The 18,633-nt window shown below is 49.9% G+C and overlaps 2 long non-coding RNA genes across 4 annotated transcripts; both read right to left on the bottom strand.

The window, feature by feature from the left end:
* Nucleotides 1-1,817: 1,817 nt before the first annotated feature.
* LOC145716263 (uncharacterized) lies at nucleotides 1,818-18,209 on the bottom strand. 3 transcript variants are annotated; one of them, XR_014138833.1, is made up of 4 exons: nucleotides 18,191-18,209; nucleotides 16,415-16,454; nucleotides 2,779-2,932; nucleotides 1,818-2,338 (listed from the first exon to the last, which is right to left on the bottom strand). It is a non-coding gene; the product is annotated as an uncharacterized LOC145716263 (long non-coding RNA). The 3 variants fall into 3 exon arrangements; XR_014138834.1 differs by lacking the exon at nucleotides 18,191-18,209 and adding an exon at nucleotides 18,072-18,090; XR_014138832.1 differs by lacking the exon at nucleotides 18,191-18,209 and having other exon boundaries at nucleotides 16,415-16,515.
* Nucleotides 11,088-16,406, bottom strand: LOC145716264 (uncharacterized). Its single transcript, XR_014138835.1, has 2 exons — nucleotides 15,585-16,406; nucleotides 11,088-13,895 (listed from the first exon to the last, which is right to left on the bottom strand). It is a non-coding gene; the product is annotated as an uncharacterized LOC145716264 (long non-coding RNA).
* Nucleotides 18,210-18,633: the final 424 nt, after the last annotated feature.

The following is an 18,633-nucleotide window of genomic DNA, read 5'->3' as shown; positions in this document are numbered from 1 at the left end:
CTGGACCCAATACACACTAACACGGCGACCTTCAGCAAGATGAGAGGCCACAGGTACCGGGCTCAGTCTCCTCAGCTGTCACGGGGTGGATGACGACTCACTCTCGGGATGGTGTGCGAATCCAATAAAATGCAAAGTACTTCACAAGCATGGTGGCTGATAGTGGCATTTGGTGCCCTAACATCTTCCCCGTGAAGCGCTCGGTGCCCAGCATGAGCTCTGAGACGGGCAGGAGTCCACCTGGCCCACTGCCCCGGGTCCACCTACGTGGGACTCAGGAAGGACACCGGGGTTGCTGGCCCACTTCGGCCCCCGGTGCCTGCCATTTCTACAAAGCACATTTCCTCTCCTGAGCCTTCCGGCTCTGAGAAAGAGAGAAAAGCATGGGTCCCGCAAAGCCAGGGCATCATTTCAACTCGCCTTTCATCTCTCAGTGTCCCATTGCTAACACATGAAAAGGGAGTAATGGCAGTCCCAGTCCATGTGGAGATAATGTTCCCTGAGAAACACCTTCCATTCGAATTCTCTCAGTTCAGAGAAAAGGGGGCCTCAGAGGCGGTAGAATGGATCTGATGAGGAGTCACAGGTTTCAGGAGATACAGCAATAGCTCAGTTACCCCGGGACATCACTGCTTCCCTTACCTGCGTTCTCCACTAAACGCAATTTGCTCTTCTCAAGTCAAGCCACATTTTTAGTGGTGACTTTAGCTGGGCTTGAGATATGAGCCCACAGCATAACCAGAAGTGGTCCGTGCCCGAGCCGATCATTCAGGTTAAAGCGGTGGGAAGCACACTGGCCCCTGTGTGTCTGGGTGACCCAGCCAGCGACCTTCGCTGTGCCATCCCGAGAACAGTGGCGTAAGCCTGAGACCAAGGTGGTCGGAGGCAGTGCCCGTGGGTGACGTGGGGGGTTCAGGTTTTCTTTCTTCCCATTTTCTTTTTTTCACATTCCCCATAATCATAAATCTCGTGCTTCTTTGGAGATCATCTCCCTTGCACCACTTCCAGCCCTTGTCTTGATTCAGCCCTTTAATTTGCAAAGGAGAAGTTGAACCCTGTCTCCGGGTTCTCCCAAAGGCTACCACCACAAACTCTTTGATTCCAGTCATTTGATAAGAGCCTGATTTATGAGAGATCGTGATTATGGATGGATGAAGGAAGAACACCTCATTCCTTCCTCCATGTGCATGTTCCGAGTTTTATGGCCAGATCAGGCAGATGGTGCAAGGGCTGTGCACTTCAGACTGATGAGGTTGAGCCCCAGAGGCTCGCTGTCACAGAACAGCTGCTCTGAATGGGCCATTCCCCAGGCAGAGCTGCTAGGAGAAACAGCCCTGGGCAACATCTGATCGTAGCTTTTAGGGGTGTTGTTTGGGACCACCATCCGAGTGTCATCACAATGAGCTGCCCTGACCAGGAACCCCAGGAGCATTCCTCAAGGCACCAGGTCTTGGCAACTAGAAAAGCAGGGCATGTTTGGAGGAACTGCGTTGGTTTTATGTCATTCTTGGTAAGTCCTGTGGATACCAGGAGCTCCCCTGTGTTGGGCCACTGGGGAGTTCTGAGGTAGATCTGTGCATGCGTCTTGCACGTCCCCGTCTCCACATTTCCTTCACTAGTCACTCTCCAGACCTGTTTTCCCTTTGCCTGGATCCCCTCCACCCTTTCTTTTTAGCTTTTGGGTCCTATGTATTTATGTAAGCACTCTGTGACGTTTCTCGAAAAAAAGAGGGAATTATAAATTCAAAACATTTCAGAAATTGTAGGATGCCTTGAATTGTTTCCTTTTTTTTTTTTTAAAGATTTTATTTATTTGAGAGAGAGAGAGAGAGCATGAGAGAGAGAAAGAGATCACAAGTACGAGTGAGGGGTAGAGGGAGAAGAAGACTCTCTGCTGAGCAGGGAGCCCACCGTGGGGCTCAATGCCAGGACCCTAAGATCATGACCTGAGCCGAAGGCAGACGCTTACCCAACTGAGCCACATAGGTGCCCACCTTGAATGGTTTCTTAGCCATTTCTTGTCTGTAAATTTAATCTTCTTAAGTAGATTATAGTCAAAACAGGAGGAGGGTGGTGTGGCTGGATGTTCACATGCCTCCAAAGAACAAATGTCTGTCATGCCAGTCTCTGGGTATTTTGTTATAGCAGCCCAGGCAGACTAAGGGTCATTTTTTTCTCACTTCTTCTCTCAGTGAGTCAGTTCGGGTCCTCTGAGAAGCAAACGCCAAGACGGTATTAGACATGCCAGAGATGTACTGGGGAAGCACCTGTGAAGGATCAAGGGGCAAGGGAGCAGCTGAGAGGCAGAGGGCCCCACTCCCTGCTTCAGGTTGGACCCCTGTGAGAGGAGAGAGGGAAGGAAGGACCCTGGGTAAGAAGAGCCTCTGATGGCAGTGAGCTCCCAGGAAGTCTCAACCAGGCCAACGGGGAGCCCCAAGGCAAACATTCCCCTCCCACCAGAGGAGCCTGCCCTGGACAGAGCCGGCCAGGCTGTCCTACTCCTGCCGAGCCTCGTCGTGGGCTGGGAAGAGGCCGGGAGGCCATGACCTCAGCAAGCATGAATGGGGAGATCTAAATCTGGAGCATCTTGAGGCGGTTCCCCGGCTCCCCTCCTCACCGCACGCCCTCCTGGAGGGAGACGGGGACGGCACACCTGAGTCCGCACCCACAGCGCTAGCTAACCACGCACTGGGTACCCCATACACTGCAGTTCGGAGGTCTCTTTAAGCAGTACGCCTGTCTCACACCTTCTAGTTTTTCCTCATGGCCAAAACTTACCCGTTGTGCCTGCTATTCTCTTAAGATATCGTGTCCCATTTTCTTAGGACCTCGATTCCCGATCCGGGAAATGACAGCAACAGGAGATTGGTTAGGAGCTCAGGTGCTGAGGCCAGACTGCCTGGGTCCAGAGCCTGAATCCACCAGTTACTAGCTGTGGGAACAGGGAAAAAAACCGCTTTATGGCTCTGTTTCTTCATTTATGAAAGTATGATCATGAGACCTACTCATGGGGTTGTTGTAAAAATGGTCCAAGCAAAGCACCGAGAAGAGAGCTTTGGCAATACTAAGTTCTTAGGCAATATTCTTTAGCGATTGCTTTGGTCTGAATGTGTTCCCTCCAGAACTCCTGTGTTGAAATCTGCCCCTCGAGGTGCTGGTATTAGGAGGTGTGGGCCTTTGGGAGGTGATTAGGTCATGAAGGTGGAGCCCTCCTAAGGAGAATTAGAGCCCTTACACAAGAGACCCCAGAGAGCTCCCTCACTCCTTTCTGCCTTGTTCCACAAGGCCAAGTTTGCAACCCCCGCAGAGCGTGCTCACCTGGCCACCCTGGCACCCTGATCTTGGACTTTTAGTCTCTAGGAGTATTAAGAAATAAACTGCTGGTGTTTATAAGCTACCCAGCCTATCGTACTTTGTTCTAGCAGCCCAAATGAACTAAGACAACAATTAAGTAATTAATTAAAAATTAGTAAGTTCTCAGTCAAAATTAACATATTAATACTAAGATGCTGTGTCTCCCATCACCACTTTCATCTTTGAAATTTTGCCTTTCAATTGATCCTATGCGAAGATGTCTTGTAGGCATTTCAAACAGACAGGCTGGAGGCTACAGGGAATGCTTCATACCATTCCCTGGGGGGTGGCATCTATTCTGTCTGGCGTTGGAATCAGACACAGAGTTGTGTCTCAACCTTCATTCAGCATCTGTGGGTGTCAGGCACTGTGGAGAACGCCAGAGAATCAAAGATGAATGAGCCTTAGCTCGTGCCCTCTACAAGACCAAACTCTAAGAGCCTCCACAAGACCAAACTCTAAGAGCCTCCACAAGACCAAACTCTAAGAGGAACGCATGTACAGGCACATGAAGTAACTATCATGAAGAGTAGAAGATCATGAGAACTTTCTTTTATTTTTTTTAAGCAGGCTTCACACCCAGCACGAGCCCAACTGGGGACCTGAACTCACGACCCTAACATGGAGACCTGAACCAAGATCAGGATTCAGAGGCCTAACCGACTGAGCCACCCAGGCACCCCAATCACGAGAACTATAGTAGAGGGCTGGATAAAGTGTGAAGAGAGCTGAGAAGAGGGAGAACTTCCTTCCAGCCGGGCGTGAGAGAAGACATTCAGGAAAGATAGAACTTTCACCTGGTTCCTAAATGCCAAGATCTAGAGCCACCGGGGCTGAGGCCACCCAGAAGCAGCTCTTTGGAACAGGAAGGATGTCAGGCATCATGTCGATCATCTGCCACAGCCCAGCCTGGAGGATAATCTGTGTGTCTCCAGGGAGGTATTGCTGCCTCTTGAATTGTATTATAAATATGCATGGCAGAACTACAGAGCAAATCAGAAACAATAATAGCTTCTAGCCTGTCATCTGGTCCTTTGAAGCATTTTATAAACAATGCTCATCTCAGTGTTTTGCTGGGACTCAGGGAGAAGCACGTCAGGGCCTTTTTCTTTGGTGGCCGTTCATTATCAGAATAATCGCATGAGGGGCCAGTGCCCCATTAAAGAGCTGACTCCATCCCTTGGGGGAACTGCCTTCTGTCTCCCATTCAGCCTTAATTTGCTTCAAATTGTGTTGCTCTTTTGATTTGTTCATATTCTACCTTCAAAACCTCCACTTCGTGCATGCTTCACCCGCCCCCCAAATAGGCTTCCCCTTAAAAAAAAAAAAAATGCAACCTGAAGGCTCACATCCCCTGTGTTTCTGTTCCTCAAAGCCTCTTCTGCAAGGCTGCCATGATTGAGATTTCCATTAAGATGGGCTGGTCCTTGGCCACATGTCAATTGGGATCCATTTTGTGGAAACTCTGGGGGTTTCTGTCTACCTCAAATACCCATGGGAGGTGCTGGCTGGACTGGCCTGTCGATCTCGATTAGGCTTCCTGATTTGATTGTGGCTGTCCTGATTCTAAAGTAGGAAAAATTCAGGGCAGCATGTGGTGCTGAGAGGTAAGAGAGGGCTCTCCTCCAGAGGTCCTTGGGGTCCCATTCGCTGAGGGAAGAATTGGTTGGGTGAGGGCGAGGGCAGGGGAAAGACAGAAGAGTTCAGTCTTGGAAAGTTTAAGACTCCTTTTAAATCATCCAAGTGGAAACGTAAAATAGGCAGTTAAATATCTAAGTATGGAGTTCTGAAAAAAAGGTGAAGGTCAGTTGTATTATAAAGAGAGATAAATTTGGAAACCTTCAGGATATAGATGTTGTTTAAATCCATGGGACTAGACAATATCACCAAGGAAGTCAATGTCTATAGAGGAGTCCTAGGACCTTCCAAAGTTTAGAAGTCAGGGCGAAGATGAGGACCCAGCAAAGGGGATTTAGAGGGAGTAGCCAATGAGGCAGGGAAAAACCTAGGGAAAGTTGGAGTTCTGGAGGCCAAATGAAGGAAGTGTTTCAAGGAGGAGGAATGTTCATTCGGGGTAAGTGGCTTGTAGATCAAGTGAGGTGGGGGCTGAGAACTGACCACTGGATTTGGCAACATGGAAGTTATTGGTGACCTTGACAAGAGCAGTTTCAGGGAGGTTTGCTCTGACTTCTGGGCTCACATTGGCACTGTGCCGACCCCTTGCCAAGTCTGGCCTCTGGTCTCTTCCTGGGCATCCCTCCCAGCTTTCCCCTGCAACAAATGCCCTTGAAATCTCGTTGTCACCACCCTGATTTTCTGTATCTGGAAGTTCTGGAAGACATTACAGAAATTTTTAACCTTTTGGGGTCAAGGACTGTTGAAGAAACCTGTATAAATATATATTCATTCTCACATGCATAACACATGCACAGAATTATAAGTTATAATTTCAGGGGATCACAGAATCCCTCAGCCTTGATCCTAGGTGAATGAAGCCCTTACTCTAGGCTCATCTAATGAGTTTCCTTCACCTCTGGCAACACAGAGGTCCTGATACCCCAGTTGTTTACCCCAGACCTAAAGCCCTCCTTAGATATTTGTTCAAATCAAAGACAATTAGGGCTAAGAACAAATAATGTTTTCATTACAATCTCTTAGGCAAACTTAGGACAAACACAAGCAGACATAGTAACCAATTAAAATGTATACTGAATGGAATGATTTCACTTATATTTCTATCTTCTTACCTCAAGTGGAGATCTGATCTCTTCGCTAATTACCATTAGGTGGTTAGACGAGGGGCAGCCAAATCCTCTATGCTAAGGATCAGAAACTCAATATCTGTGGGGGCCAGGCACTTAACGAAATAGGCTGAAATTCATGGAAAACACCCAAGTGATAGGGTCTCGAGTGAACAGGTCAAGTGGAGAGTACATACTTGGTTTAGAGAGAGCAGCTGATACTCTGCTCTGGCAAATGTTGGCATGCAAGAATTTCAGCTCATATTGGTAGAATTTCTAATTTTTGAAGATAATCTGCAATCTTGATTCTCATGCAGCCTAAATAAAATACGTAAGCAGGAGTCAGAATATATATATATGTATATATACACACACACACACACATATGTATATGTTGTCTATAGGATACCAAGTCATGACCCCACAGTGAGGCCGAGTCAGAGAGAAGACTAAAGTATGTTTATAGATTAATATTGGTGTAGAGTCTACTTGTTTTGTTCATTGTGACAGATTGCATTTTCCAAAAGTCACCAAAGCAATATTTCCAGCCCCACATATTTTCCAGAATCTGACCATTTGCACCAAGTAAACTTGGAACTTGAGCTGGCCTTTGTGTTTGACAGACAGACATGATGCCAAGGGACTTCCAAGACCAAATCATACAAAGCAATATGGTTTCTACTCGGTGCTCTCTCTTAGAAAGTTCACCCTCAGAACCCAGCCCCTAGCTGTGAGGAGGTCCAAACTAATGCTGAGGGGGCCCCATGGACACACGCATATGGAGAGGAACTGAGGCCCCCAAGCCAGCATCCACCACCCAACACATATAAGGAAGAACCTTCAAGTGATGGTAAGCCCTGAGCCTTGGAGTCATCCAGCTGAGGCCATCGGGAAGCACAGCCAAGCTGTCTCTGTCATGCCTTGTCCAAATTCCTGACCCACAGACTCTGTGAGCATAATAAAGTTGTTTGATGTCACTAGGTTGGAGCAACTCCTTAGGTGGCCATAGTCACAGAAGTTCCATTTGCAAATACGAAAGGGCTTCAGCAAATCCATCTGTGGAATCCACCTTTTAGAAACAGCTTCTCTCTCTGGAGTCTTTTCAAATTATGATCTTCTTTGGCTGATGCCCCACCGACTCTCCTATGACTCTGAATTCCGGCCTTTTCCAAGACTGCAGCGTGTATGCTGTTGGATGCTCTGGTTGTTCTTCATGTGAGCACAGCTGGCCTCTGGCCAACTTCGTGCTCCTCACCACTTCCCCAGGAACTCCCTTGTCATGAGCTGAAGCCGACTCCCGGCCGGCTCTGGAAAGAAGTCTGTCCTGCATAGCCAAGCCACCTTTGCATTCCTTAACCTTCTTGCTCTCTAAAAAGAGTAGTTTTCATCCTGTGGACTCAAGCCTCAAACTCGAAATGCTGCTTTTTTTGTTGGAGGGCCTTCCTCGACCTTCTCCGTCATGGCTGTGGCTCAAGCGAAAGTCCATCCTCTGGGAGACTGGACCTAAGCGCGAAGTTTCCCCGAGACAGAATCCGAGGTCCTGCACCCGGGGCAAGCGTCTGTCGTGGCACAGAGGCTGTGGCCGAGTCAGGAGGGTAAAGGGCTAGGAGTTTGCAGTCAGACAGAGCTGGGTGTGAATTTTGCTTTGCTCCTTAGTTGTGAGCTGAGGACTGTGGACAAGTTGGGCTCTCCATCTATAAAATAGGCATAATCATACCTGTCTCCTAGTGTTGTTGGGGAGTAAATAAGAGAAGTTTGGAAAGTGCTTATGCCTATGGCTGGAACACACGTAGATCCTGGTAGACAGACCACCACCACCACCACCGAAAACAATGCCGCTTACACCGCAGACATCACCACCCCCCTACCCCCACCCCCATACCGCCCTGTACAAGTTCATTCATCTTGCTCGCCTACTACTAAGCACAACTGAAAGGCAGGGAAGGCAAGCCTGTGTCTTTGTATCCACAGTGTCCCCATCAGGTGCTCTGGAACTAGTAGACACAAATATATTTTTTCAAGATTTTATTTATTTATTTACTTGAGAGAGAGGGAGTGAGAACGAGCGGGAGCAGGGGGAGAAGCAGAGGGAGAGGGACAAGCAGACCCTGCGCTGAGCACAGAGCCCAGTGTGGGGCTCGATCCCCCTGAGATCATGACCTGAGCCTAAATCAAGAGTCGGATGCTCAACCAACAGCGCCCTGGCAGACACAAATATTTTATGGGATGAGTGAATGCATGAACATACATGATAATATTTTAACACCACCTTTAGTGCTAAATAGCTTTCTGACGAGGATGTGAGACCTAACACAATTTGAGTTCCTACAGTGTGAACAGTACCAAGCAGGCACTCTCTCTGTGATGTCACATGTAATCTTTACCCACGCCTCCCACCCCAACAGTCCTTACCTCTATTGACCCCCTCTTCTTACTCAACCACTTACTTTTTAAAGCCCACCTCCAGCTGAGCAAAGTTACTATCCACTGGTTAGTGTCACTTTTTCCTTATGTTCTTAAGTTCATCTGTGTTTTCAATACCTCAGGAATGATTTGTGTTTGGAATATGATCCACCAATGAGAATAAACCATTTATGGCTTCACGCAACAGCATGAGTGAATCTCACAGTCATTCTGCTGAAAAAAGAGGTAAGATACCAAAGTGTGCTGGCTATATGAGTCCATTTATGTAAAGTTCAAGAACAGGTCAGGTGATCTATGCTGGGAGAAGTCAGGGTGCTGCTGATCCTTGTTAAGGAGAGCGGGGAGGTTTGGAAGAGGGCAGGAAGGGAGTTTCTGGGTACATGGAAGTTTCCATTGCTTGCTCAGGTGATGGGTCAGTTGAAAAATAGTTGAGCAGAATACTTGGATATGTGTACTTTGCTGCATGTATGTGCACTTTAATAAAGTTTTAATTAAAAAAGAATGATTTGTGCTAATTTTAGATTGTATCCCTATAAACTAGTGGGTCTCCACGTGTGGTTCCCTGGACCAGCAGCAGCAGAATCAGCTGGGAACGTGATAGAAATGAAAATTCTTGAGCCGCCACCTTGGACCCAGTGAGTCAGGAATTCCAGGGGCGGGGCCCAGCAATCTGTGTTGTAACAAGCCTTCCAGATGATCCCGATGCTCACTCAAGAGACCCACTGATATAAACCACATAGACGTAGGTATGAAATAGTAACAGGGAAATGGTGAAATGGTGAAGGGACAGTTTTCCACCTTAGCCATTGTCGTGAGGCTGAGAGGCTATGTGGTATTCCTAAAATAAAGTGTTGGCAGATAATAAGGAATTGGCAGGGCCGAGGACAGCACGAGCAGGGGGGTGAACAGGAAAGGGCCAGCAGGACGGGAGTGGAGATGAGAGTGAATCTTCCAGACAGCCGTCAGCTCAGAAGTGCTTATTCCTCTGGCTAGCATCAGGGAGGCTGGTAAAATCCTTCTAGCTCCACAGCAGAACTGTGACCTTCCAATGACATCGTCCGTGGAGTCATGTACCACAGAAAAGACTGAGCAGTTGTGGCTGAGGGGGCCGGGCGCCCAGGGCCTCCTGCTCAGACCTGTGGTAGTCCCTCAGTTACTTGGAGAAACCATACACTTGGCTTCCTTGTGGTTCTCTAGAGCCATGAACAGAGCCACTGGTCCTCAGGAACATGGGGACAGTGTTGACAAACAGCAGGGCAGCCCAGGGGGCATGGGCCCTGCCCCGTGTGCCTGCAGGGGGCGCCATCACACAGGGTACAGGAGGAAGCCAGGGCCACGACCAAGTTCCAGGCTGACCCTGTCTCACTAGGATGCCCAGGCCAGCCTGGCAAGTGGGAGCACAGAGACTGGGGGCGAGTGCAGCCCCCAGGAGGCAGGAGCTGACGAGGAGACCAACAGGATGACTGTGGGCACTCGGTCAGCTCAGATGATCGCTCCTGGACAGCCTTCCATTAGGGAGGGCACTGGGGGAACATTTCTTAGTCTGCGGTTATGTCCACACACACATTGTACAGAAAACTAGCTGTGGTTCTTGTTCCTCAGGCTCAGTGGCTCTCAACAAGTCATTTTGTTGTATTTAAAAGATGCACCACAGTTACACACCGCGATGTTATTTACCCCCTCCCTTAGCTCTTTCTGGAAATCCCTCCCTGAAGACAACTATCAGGCATTGCCTCCTCCCGGAAGTCTTCTTAGGCTGCTTGTTCCTTGCTTCCCTTTGCTCCTGCTGCATCTATCTCTGCACTGTGTTAAATTGCTTATGGATGTGCCGCCCTCTCTAGACTACGAACCCTTGATGACAGGCTCTGTGCATTCAGCTAATGCCAGCCCGGTGCCCCCGCATAACAAATGTTCAAGAAATCCTTACAGAATGACCACATCCATCACGGTGGCAGGAGAGCATCTCCCCCGGGGGAAGCTCGGCTGACAGTGGCAGTCAGTCCGGTTCCTTGGGCTCAGCACAGCAGCTCCCTGGGACATCACACCTGCTGGAGGTGGGGGCGCCCTTCGCAGTCCTGGCAAGCCCCTGGTTTTCCCTCCCTCCTGCTCTGAGAGAGGAGCCGCAGAGGCCGCAGAGGCCAGATCGCAGAGCCCAGGAAGGTGCAGCCTCCTGCGGGTGATGAATCTCACCGCTAACACCCCCGGCAGAATGGGACTGAGGTAGGTCTCACTGGCCCCCAGACTCAGAATATCAAATCTCTTTGGCTAAAAGTTTGCCACTGATTCTGGAGTTTCCTGCCCTCTGCCCAGTTGCTTCCCCCCCCTCCCCCCCACTGTGGCTAATTTAAGCTGCCTCCCACCACCAGGACTCTTAGAAGGAAGGAGGTCGAGGTGAAAATCAGCTGCATTCAATTAATCTGACCAGGTGGGCTGCTTCCCTCTTTCCCTTCATATCCTGTGAGAGTTTCCTTCCGTAGGGAGGATGTGCATCTGACCTAAGTGAGAATACTTTCTCTTTCATCCAGATTCATATCAAGGGCTTTGCTATGCATTTAAAAACAAATCAACGACTACAATCAGGTTTAATTTTTAAAGCCGGCATTTTTAACATTTACTAAAATGTTCTCAATGAAGTCTAAGTCTAACTTGTAAAGTTGGGATGATAGAAGATGAGTCTCCCCACCCACATTGCACCCCTTAACCTGGAAGGACTTGGGCAGTCAAGGGCTGTTACAGGCTGAATGTTGTGTCCCCTAAAATGCACATGCTGGATTTCTTTCTCTGTATTCCCAAGCACATTCACGGAGGAAAGACCACTTGAGGACACAATGAGGCCTTTTACAAGCCAGGACGATGGTCCTCACCAGGAACTGAATTGGCCAGCACCATGGCCTTCCCAGCCTCCAGAACTGTGGGGAAAGAAATTTCTGTTTAAACCACGCCGCTTGTTACAGCAGCCTGAGCTGACTGAGACAGGGACAAAGTTCAGAGTGAAACAGAGAAGGTTGGAGCCAGGGCCCAGCTCTGAAGCTGCCATCCTTCTGGCCTGTGTAGAAGCAGGCCTGGGTTTTCCTAGCAGCCGTAGGGACTGGTGTGGCAGTCGGCCATGCAGGCCCCTGCTGAGGCCTGGGAAGACTCCCCCATCCCGGCCACAGGACTGACTGCTAGCCAGGAGTGTCATGGAGCAGCCAGACCACGGCATTTAGGCTGGAACCGATCTCAGGTGTCCCCGCAGCCCTCCACCAACCTACGTCAGTCCCTCACTATAGAACAACCTGAAGCCGGGCTTTTTGAGCCAAAAAGCAAACACTGGGTGTGTATTTGGGAGAAGCAGGAGACTGAAGAGGTTGCACACGCCACCAGCAACCTTCAGTTCCTCCCTTTCCTTCCCACAGTCTGACTAGTGGGTTGTAAGGAGGAACCTTGAATGTGGCTTTGGCCTGTTGCTGGATGCCAACATCTGTTCCAAAGAAAAGAGAGCGTCCCTCTCTGTCACCACCAGGCCAAAACCCACCCCCAGCCCCGCCACCCAGCCAGATCCCCACATCAAGGCAGGGATGAGGGCAGGCCAGAAGGATAATTACTAAATTTTCTTGAGGAGAAAATGATTGTGGAAGCCCAGTAAAAACAGGTTCTTATCCATAGTAGATGTTGAGTTCACACAGAAATATCAGAGAGGGATCCTTGCAAAACAGCCAGAAGCTTCTCGTTTAGCCCCATCTCCCGTGGTTGGCCCAACCCATCCTAAGCTCTCCAGGGAGCCAAGGGCCATGGGGTCAGGGGAGCAGATGGTGACCCAGACTCCAGGAGCAGGGAAGGAATTTCGTATTTTCTTGTCCCAAGGGCTTCTTCTCCTCAATGGAGACCTGAACCAGAGAAAATTAGGTCACATAGCAGCAAGAGACATGATTTCCTGCAGAGAAAATGGAATTTCAGATAAGAACGTAGACTTTCTGGACCTCAAGTCACCTGGTTTGGAGGAGCTTTCATGTCCATTTTAGGAAAAGCCATTGGTGTGTTTGAAGGCGCACTGGACCAGAAGTCAGGACAAGTGGGTTATAGCGCTGGTAGGACAGCTTATTGGCTGGGCCACCTCAGATCGGACGAGTCTCTTAGCCTTCCAAGGACTCCATGTCTCACCTCTCAATCAGAGAACACACGTCCTGTGACAGAATCGTCAAGCACTCTGAATCCCTCGAGAACGTGTAGTGAAAAGCAGATGGTAGCACCTTGGGTGGCAGGAAGCAAATGCCGCTCCGAGCAGGCCGCAGTCCGATCACCCCGGACGCACATGATCTGGCCTTGCTGTTCCACTCGGGCTGGTTACCGTGTCTGCAGTCACACCTCTGGCTTGCAACCCTGTGGAGAACGCGAGCCAGTCTACCCGCCCAACCAGTTTATCTCACTAGGTCAGGCCGACAGCTCTCTGCTCTGTGGACGGATTCGGGCAGCTGCGTGTGGGCAGAATTGCACCGTGACGCCGAGCATCAGCCAGGAAGCCTGGTCTGCCACAGCCCCAGGGGTAGAGAAGACCCTGGGGGCTGAAGCCACAGATTTAAAGGGGGCCGTTCCAAGCACACCGTGTGGAAGAGCCCACTGGCCACCACAGGCCTCAGAATAATAGCTGCTTGTCGTTATTATTATTTCTTGGGCCTGATACTTTACCGAGCTCTTCACAAATATTTCCTCTTTCAGTTCTCTGAAAACCTAAGAAGCACTTGCCATTCTACCTACAGGAAAGCCAGAGCTCAGAGAATTTAGGTAACGTGTCCAGAGTCACGCAGGTGAGAGAGCTGAAATTCGAATCCAGGCATATGCGATCTGTGAGACTGAGCTCCACAGCACCGTTCAGTGAGTCCCACTCTGTAGCCGGCATCAGATTCACCTATGAGGCTTGTTGAGACAAGGACTTCTGGGCCACAGCCTCAGAGAGTCTGACTGGGGAGGGCCTGAGCATCTGTATTTCTCACAGGTTCCCGGGTCCCACTGCCAGCCCTGGGGAGCAGCACGGAGAGCCCATGCGCTATGCCTCGCGCCTCTCCCACCACAGAGGAGCCCAGCAGCAGGGCCGTGCTGGCCAGCAAAGGAGACCCACCGGCTGCTGAAAGGTCCTGCCTGTCCTCAATGTCTTTCCCAGAAGTGATTTCCTTCTTCCGAAGCCTCAGCTACTCGAGACACGGCAAGCACAGGGGCTGTCATCTTTCCGGAGAATGGTTTGCCGGCTTTCTCTCAGCTCCTCATTCACCCGATGCATGACGCGTGCGGTCATTAGCCGTAGAAGAGCCAGACTCTGGAAGGATGCTCTTGCAGAATCTCAGAACGCAAGGGACCTCAGGGACTCTCCTGCTGCAGCCTCTGTAGGGCTGTCGACAGAGCCTGCAGGGTAGGTTGTCAGTGATTCCCGGGGTAAGGTGTGCGTCCTGTGATAGGAGACAGTCTTGCTAGCCTGGCTCAAGGGTCTTCAAAGCCTCTGTCCCCACCTTGTTCTGTAGACTAGCTCGCTGCTCTCTGGCTGTTCACATCAAGTTCAGCCCTCCCCACTCGCAAACGCTTGCATTTCTGTCTTAGCCTCCCGTAGAGGGTTCAATGTAGTGAAATAAAAAAGATGTCCACATTCTAACTTCTGTGTAAAGGTCTTAGATACAGGACTATAGCCAAAATGCAGTCTGCACAGGGAACAGCAGACTGTTCCAAAGACAAGCTTTTCCTACTTGGCACTGTTCTGAAATACCAGCTGACATTAAGTAACAGAAGTTTGTCAGGAGAAGGACAAGAAACACCTTCAATATTTTTATGGACTTCAGACAGACAAACAGACACAGAGTCACTGAGGACTCTGCACCTGAGCCCACGTGTCCTCATCATTCCCATCAGGCCACCACCAGGGAGGTTCAGTGTCACTGCCGGGGCAGGGGCAGACCCCCACTCATACCCCTAACAGGGTCATCTCCGCTCACCTCCACCCCACGTGAGCCCTTTCCTCCACGGCCACGCCTGGACCTTGTCATGACCTGGAGCTCTTCAAGCAGAAGGACATGGCCACTCCTAGCTCTTAGAGACCAACCGTAACCTCGTATCTCAATCTTCCTCCTTCCTGAACGTTCGCTTTCATGCGTGCACCTCACCTGTTCAGCACCTCCTCCAAGGCTCCCACTTCCTGTGTTCTCCCCACCTCCCACCTTGGAGCTTGCCTTCACATCCTCCCCGCCGCAATGTGGATCCCATGGACCACCACTAGCTTTCTGGTTATGCTTCCAACTCTCTTATCCTGTTGCCATTATTTTGGCCCTCGCCTGGCAGAACCCCGACTCTGGATGATTTCGGTCCATCTGATTTCTCCCTTCTTATTCTTGAACTTCAAAACATGGCAAGAGACCATCATTACTCAAAGGCAGACTGAGGTCACTGCAAATGAATACAAGGTCTCCCAATTCAGAAGGGCGTCCGTGCTATCCCGCAAGCCTTTTACAGGCCCCTAGTGAGCAGCTCAGTCCCAGGCCATGGCTATCACACTCAGAACGTTGGTGCCAGTGACAAGGTCGTCCCTTCTTCTGAGCTAGGCAGAACGCAGAGCTGGGAGCGGGGCTGGCACTGTCTTTGCAAAATTCGAAACTGCTCACCTGTATTTGTTCTGCCTTTTCTCTTCCCTCCAGTAGCAGTTTGAGAACTTTCTTCTGGCCATCGTTTTCACTGACAACCTTGCCTTTACTTGATAGAGAGGGTAGAGACCACCGAGGGGCTCTCCATCAACTTCCCTTCCCCATTCTTAACAGACGTTCATCCATCTCCTCTTTCTTCTATTCTCAAAAGAAGTGTCCCTCCTGCTCCTTAAGACAAATCCCGTTCCCCCTTCCTCTTCCCTTAATCACCCTTCTAGTCCTTTCTCTTCCCATCCCACCACCTCACCAAGATTTAAATATGTTCAAGCCTCTCTCATTAAAACAAGCCTTCTGCGCATCCTTACACAGAACCCAGCCCCTGCCCTAGTGCTCTTCTTTCCTTCGGCCAATACAACAACATTAGTATTATAAATCTTTTCAAATAAGAATAGAATAGCTCATGTACCATATTATTACCAGCCAGATTTCTGGAAAGAGCGATGGGTCTTACTTCCCCCTCCATCCATAACCCCGGACATCCGGGGTTCCCTTCACTACTCCAGTGAAATTTCTCCCTTGGGTGTTTCCATCGACCTGATAGCCAAATCTAGCCAACACACTTCAGTTTGCAGCTCCCTACTGACTCCTTCCCCCTTCAATTCTCTCCTTCCTTGCTTATATGTCCTAGTTGCTCCTGGTTTTACTGCTACCACTCAGGTTCCTCTGTGGCTCCTCTTAGTTCTGTTTGTCCCTTAAATGTTCTAGCGGATCATATCTTTACCTTCTTCCCTCCCACTCTTCACCCAAGCATATCCTGAACCCCTTCCCTGCAAATTGAGTAAAACACCTCTCTCATGTTTCTAGAACCCATAACCCACCAAATTATACTTGCCTGGCTAATTATTGGCATTCTGGAACAAACTGTGAATTCCTTAAGGTCAGGGACCCTATTTTTACTGAACCAGAGCCCTGCCTAGTTTTTAGCTCACAGTAAGGCCTGATAAATAAGCGTTGAATGAATGTTCTCCAGTCCTCCAATACTAAGGTCAAGAGAACAGGCCCATTATCCCCCCCACACACAAAATCACATCACTGGGGCTTGTTAATGGCTGCCTCCAGCTTGGCTCTGAGGAGGAGCAAAGAGAAACAACTCTTGATTGTCCCTGCTAATTGGGGCATGAATAGGGAAAAGTCTAGAGAGTTCCCAAGCCTCATTTAAGCACAGAATTTAAGAGCCTCCCCAAATGGCAAAAGCCATTCATGCCAGAGGGATAGATTTGTGTCTCAGACACTCACCCTGATCCTGCTTCCCAAGTCACAGAGGCCACAATAAGACCTGTAGAAGGGAAAGAAGACGAAGAACTGAGCACAGAGATTTTTCATAAATCCCAAGGCACGGACTGATGTTATTTCACCATATGAATTCCCTCTGAGTCCAGTTGACCCGGTCTCAGGTCAGCTAGTTTCTTTATAAGGTCTGGGTGTGGATCGCTGCTCCACTGGCCTGGTTAATTTACCAATTTTTCTGTGGAGTTCAGCCGTGAGATCCAGGCCAAGCTGTCCTCCAACTGATGCTAGGGCATCCTGGATCAGTTCTGGGGGCCATAAAACTGGAGGCCAACTGGGAAGGGACTAAGCTGCCGCACAGAATGAAAGTAACTGCCACCAACAGAGGGCCTACTATGTGCCAGGCACCGACCCAGGCTCCCTGCATAATCTCAGTCTTCCAACGAGCCAGCGAAGCAGCTTATTATTGATAATAAGGGCACCCAGGACACCCACACCATCCTCATCCCTCCATATGGCTGCTTGAACGTATGCAGAAAGCGCTCTCATCAGCCTCATCTTTGGTTTGTATAAAATTCCATGAGCTAGGCTCAGGGTGTCATTCCCACTTTACAAAGAGAAAACAGCCGCAGAGAGCATCTGTCTAGGATCACACAGGTGATGGGGGCAGATGTGGGCCTGCCTGCATTGTGTGCCTCCCGGGTCAGGGCTCCCTTTGCACCGAAGCTGTCCAGAGGGTGTTTGGCCCCCACTCCCCATGGCTGCAGGGGCCAGGTCCTGCCCAAACGGAGGGCAAGAGCCCCGAAATGATCTCATTTCTGCCACTGATAATCTCTGTAAGACACAAACTCTCCAAGCTGCGGTTTCTTCATCTGGAAGCTGGCCTTGGTAATACCAGCCCCAGCTTCTCTGTGGAGTTTTCAAGAATCAGATGTGATTAGGTCAGTGAAGACATTTTGAAAAGTACAACCTGGAGACAAGTCCCCACAAGTGTTATTATTGGGGGCATGGTGTTCAGAGGAAAGCTGAATTTCTTTGCTTGTAAGCATTTTAAGGTGACCTTTTAAACAAGGAGCCAGCTGGGTTCTTAGTTCACAGTAGTTTAGAATGTTTTAATGCAGAGGTTTTGAAAGCATAGATGAATCCAGAGAGAAATATTTGCAGGCACTGTTCCCAGAAACAGCCAGAGGAGAAACCGGAGCTCCCATGGGGAGCGGGGTTGGGGTCAGGAAGCTGGCCCAGATTTCTGCTGCCACCAGCTTCTCATCCCCAGAGGCAGGAAATCCTTGCTGCTCCTGGCCCTTTCCCACACTGACTTCCCGCTTCCCCCTGCCAGAGCGCAGGCTCTCCGCAGGCCTTTGGATCTTGAACTAGGGGGTGGGGAGGAAGAGGGAGGAGGGTCTGTGTGCGGAAATGCTCCGCCCAGGGGGAGAAGGAGCGGGTGTGGGAGAGGGCTGTGGGGCTCTTCGGCTATGGTGGGCGGGGCGTCTTGTGTATTTCCTATCCCGCGCTGTATACAAGGGACTGCCAGGGAGCCCTACCTGTGTCTGTTTCAGAATGAGGGCACCCGGGCTCAGGGCTGGGCAGGGTGTCATGGCGGGACTATGGCACAGCTCCTAAGTGGTGGTGCTAGATTTAGGACGCGTCTAGTCAACTCTATACTCACGGCAAACCTCTTCTTCCTGAGGATCTCTCTGCGTGTTCGTTGAAGGATAGGCAGACCCAACACGGTGCATGGTGCTTGACACCCCCTCCCCTGGCAATATTCTGCACACGAATGCTTACTCTCCATGCCCCAAGCTCTGGATTTGCCTCTTCCCTCTGACCTTCTGTCTTGCTCTTCTTGAACATTCAGCACAGTTACACAATTCCCAAACATACCAAACATGTCTCCCTGCCCTGGTTCCCACCCAGCCTCCCTCCCAGTGTTCACCACTCTGCCCCGCCCCCACACCCCAGTGGGCTGGCAACTATCTACTGTAAAATCATCAACTGAGGCATATAAAAAATTTTGAGTTTATTTGAGCACTATTGATTTGAATAGGGTAGTGCCAAACTAGACGTGGTTAGGAGTGCTCCAATGACAGGAGTTCAGGGAAAGATTTTTCTAGAGAAAAGGCAGACACGAAGCAAGGAGATTATTGATTGGCTCTAGCTTAAAGCCCAGTTGGCTGTTTGTGATTGCTGGCCCTTAGGTTTTGATTTCGTAACCTTGAGGCCTTGACGGG

The sequence above is a fragment of the Leptonychotes weddellii genome, chromosome 11 (genome assembly GCF_054177405.1).
Source record: "Leptonychotes weddellii isolate Sample4059 chromosome 11, ASM5417740v2, whole genome shotgun sequence".
Taxonomy (NCBI): Eukaryota; Metazoa; Chordata; class Mammalia; order Carnivora; family Phocidae; genus Leptonychotes; species Leptonychotes weddellii.
Note: the sequence above shows the minus strand (reverse complement) of the source record. Positions and strands in the feature narration are given on the sequence as shown.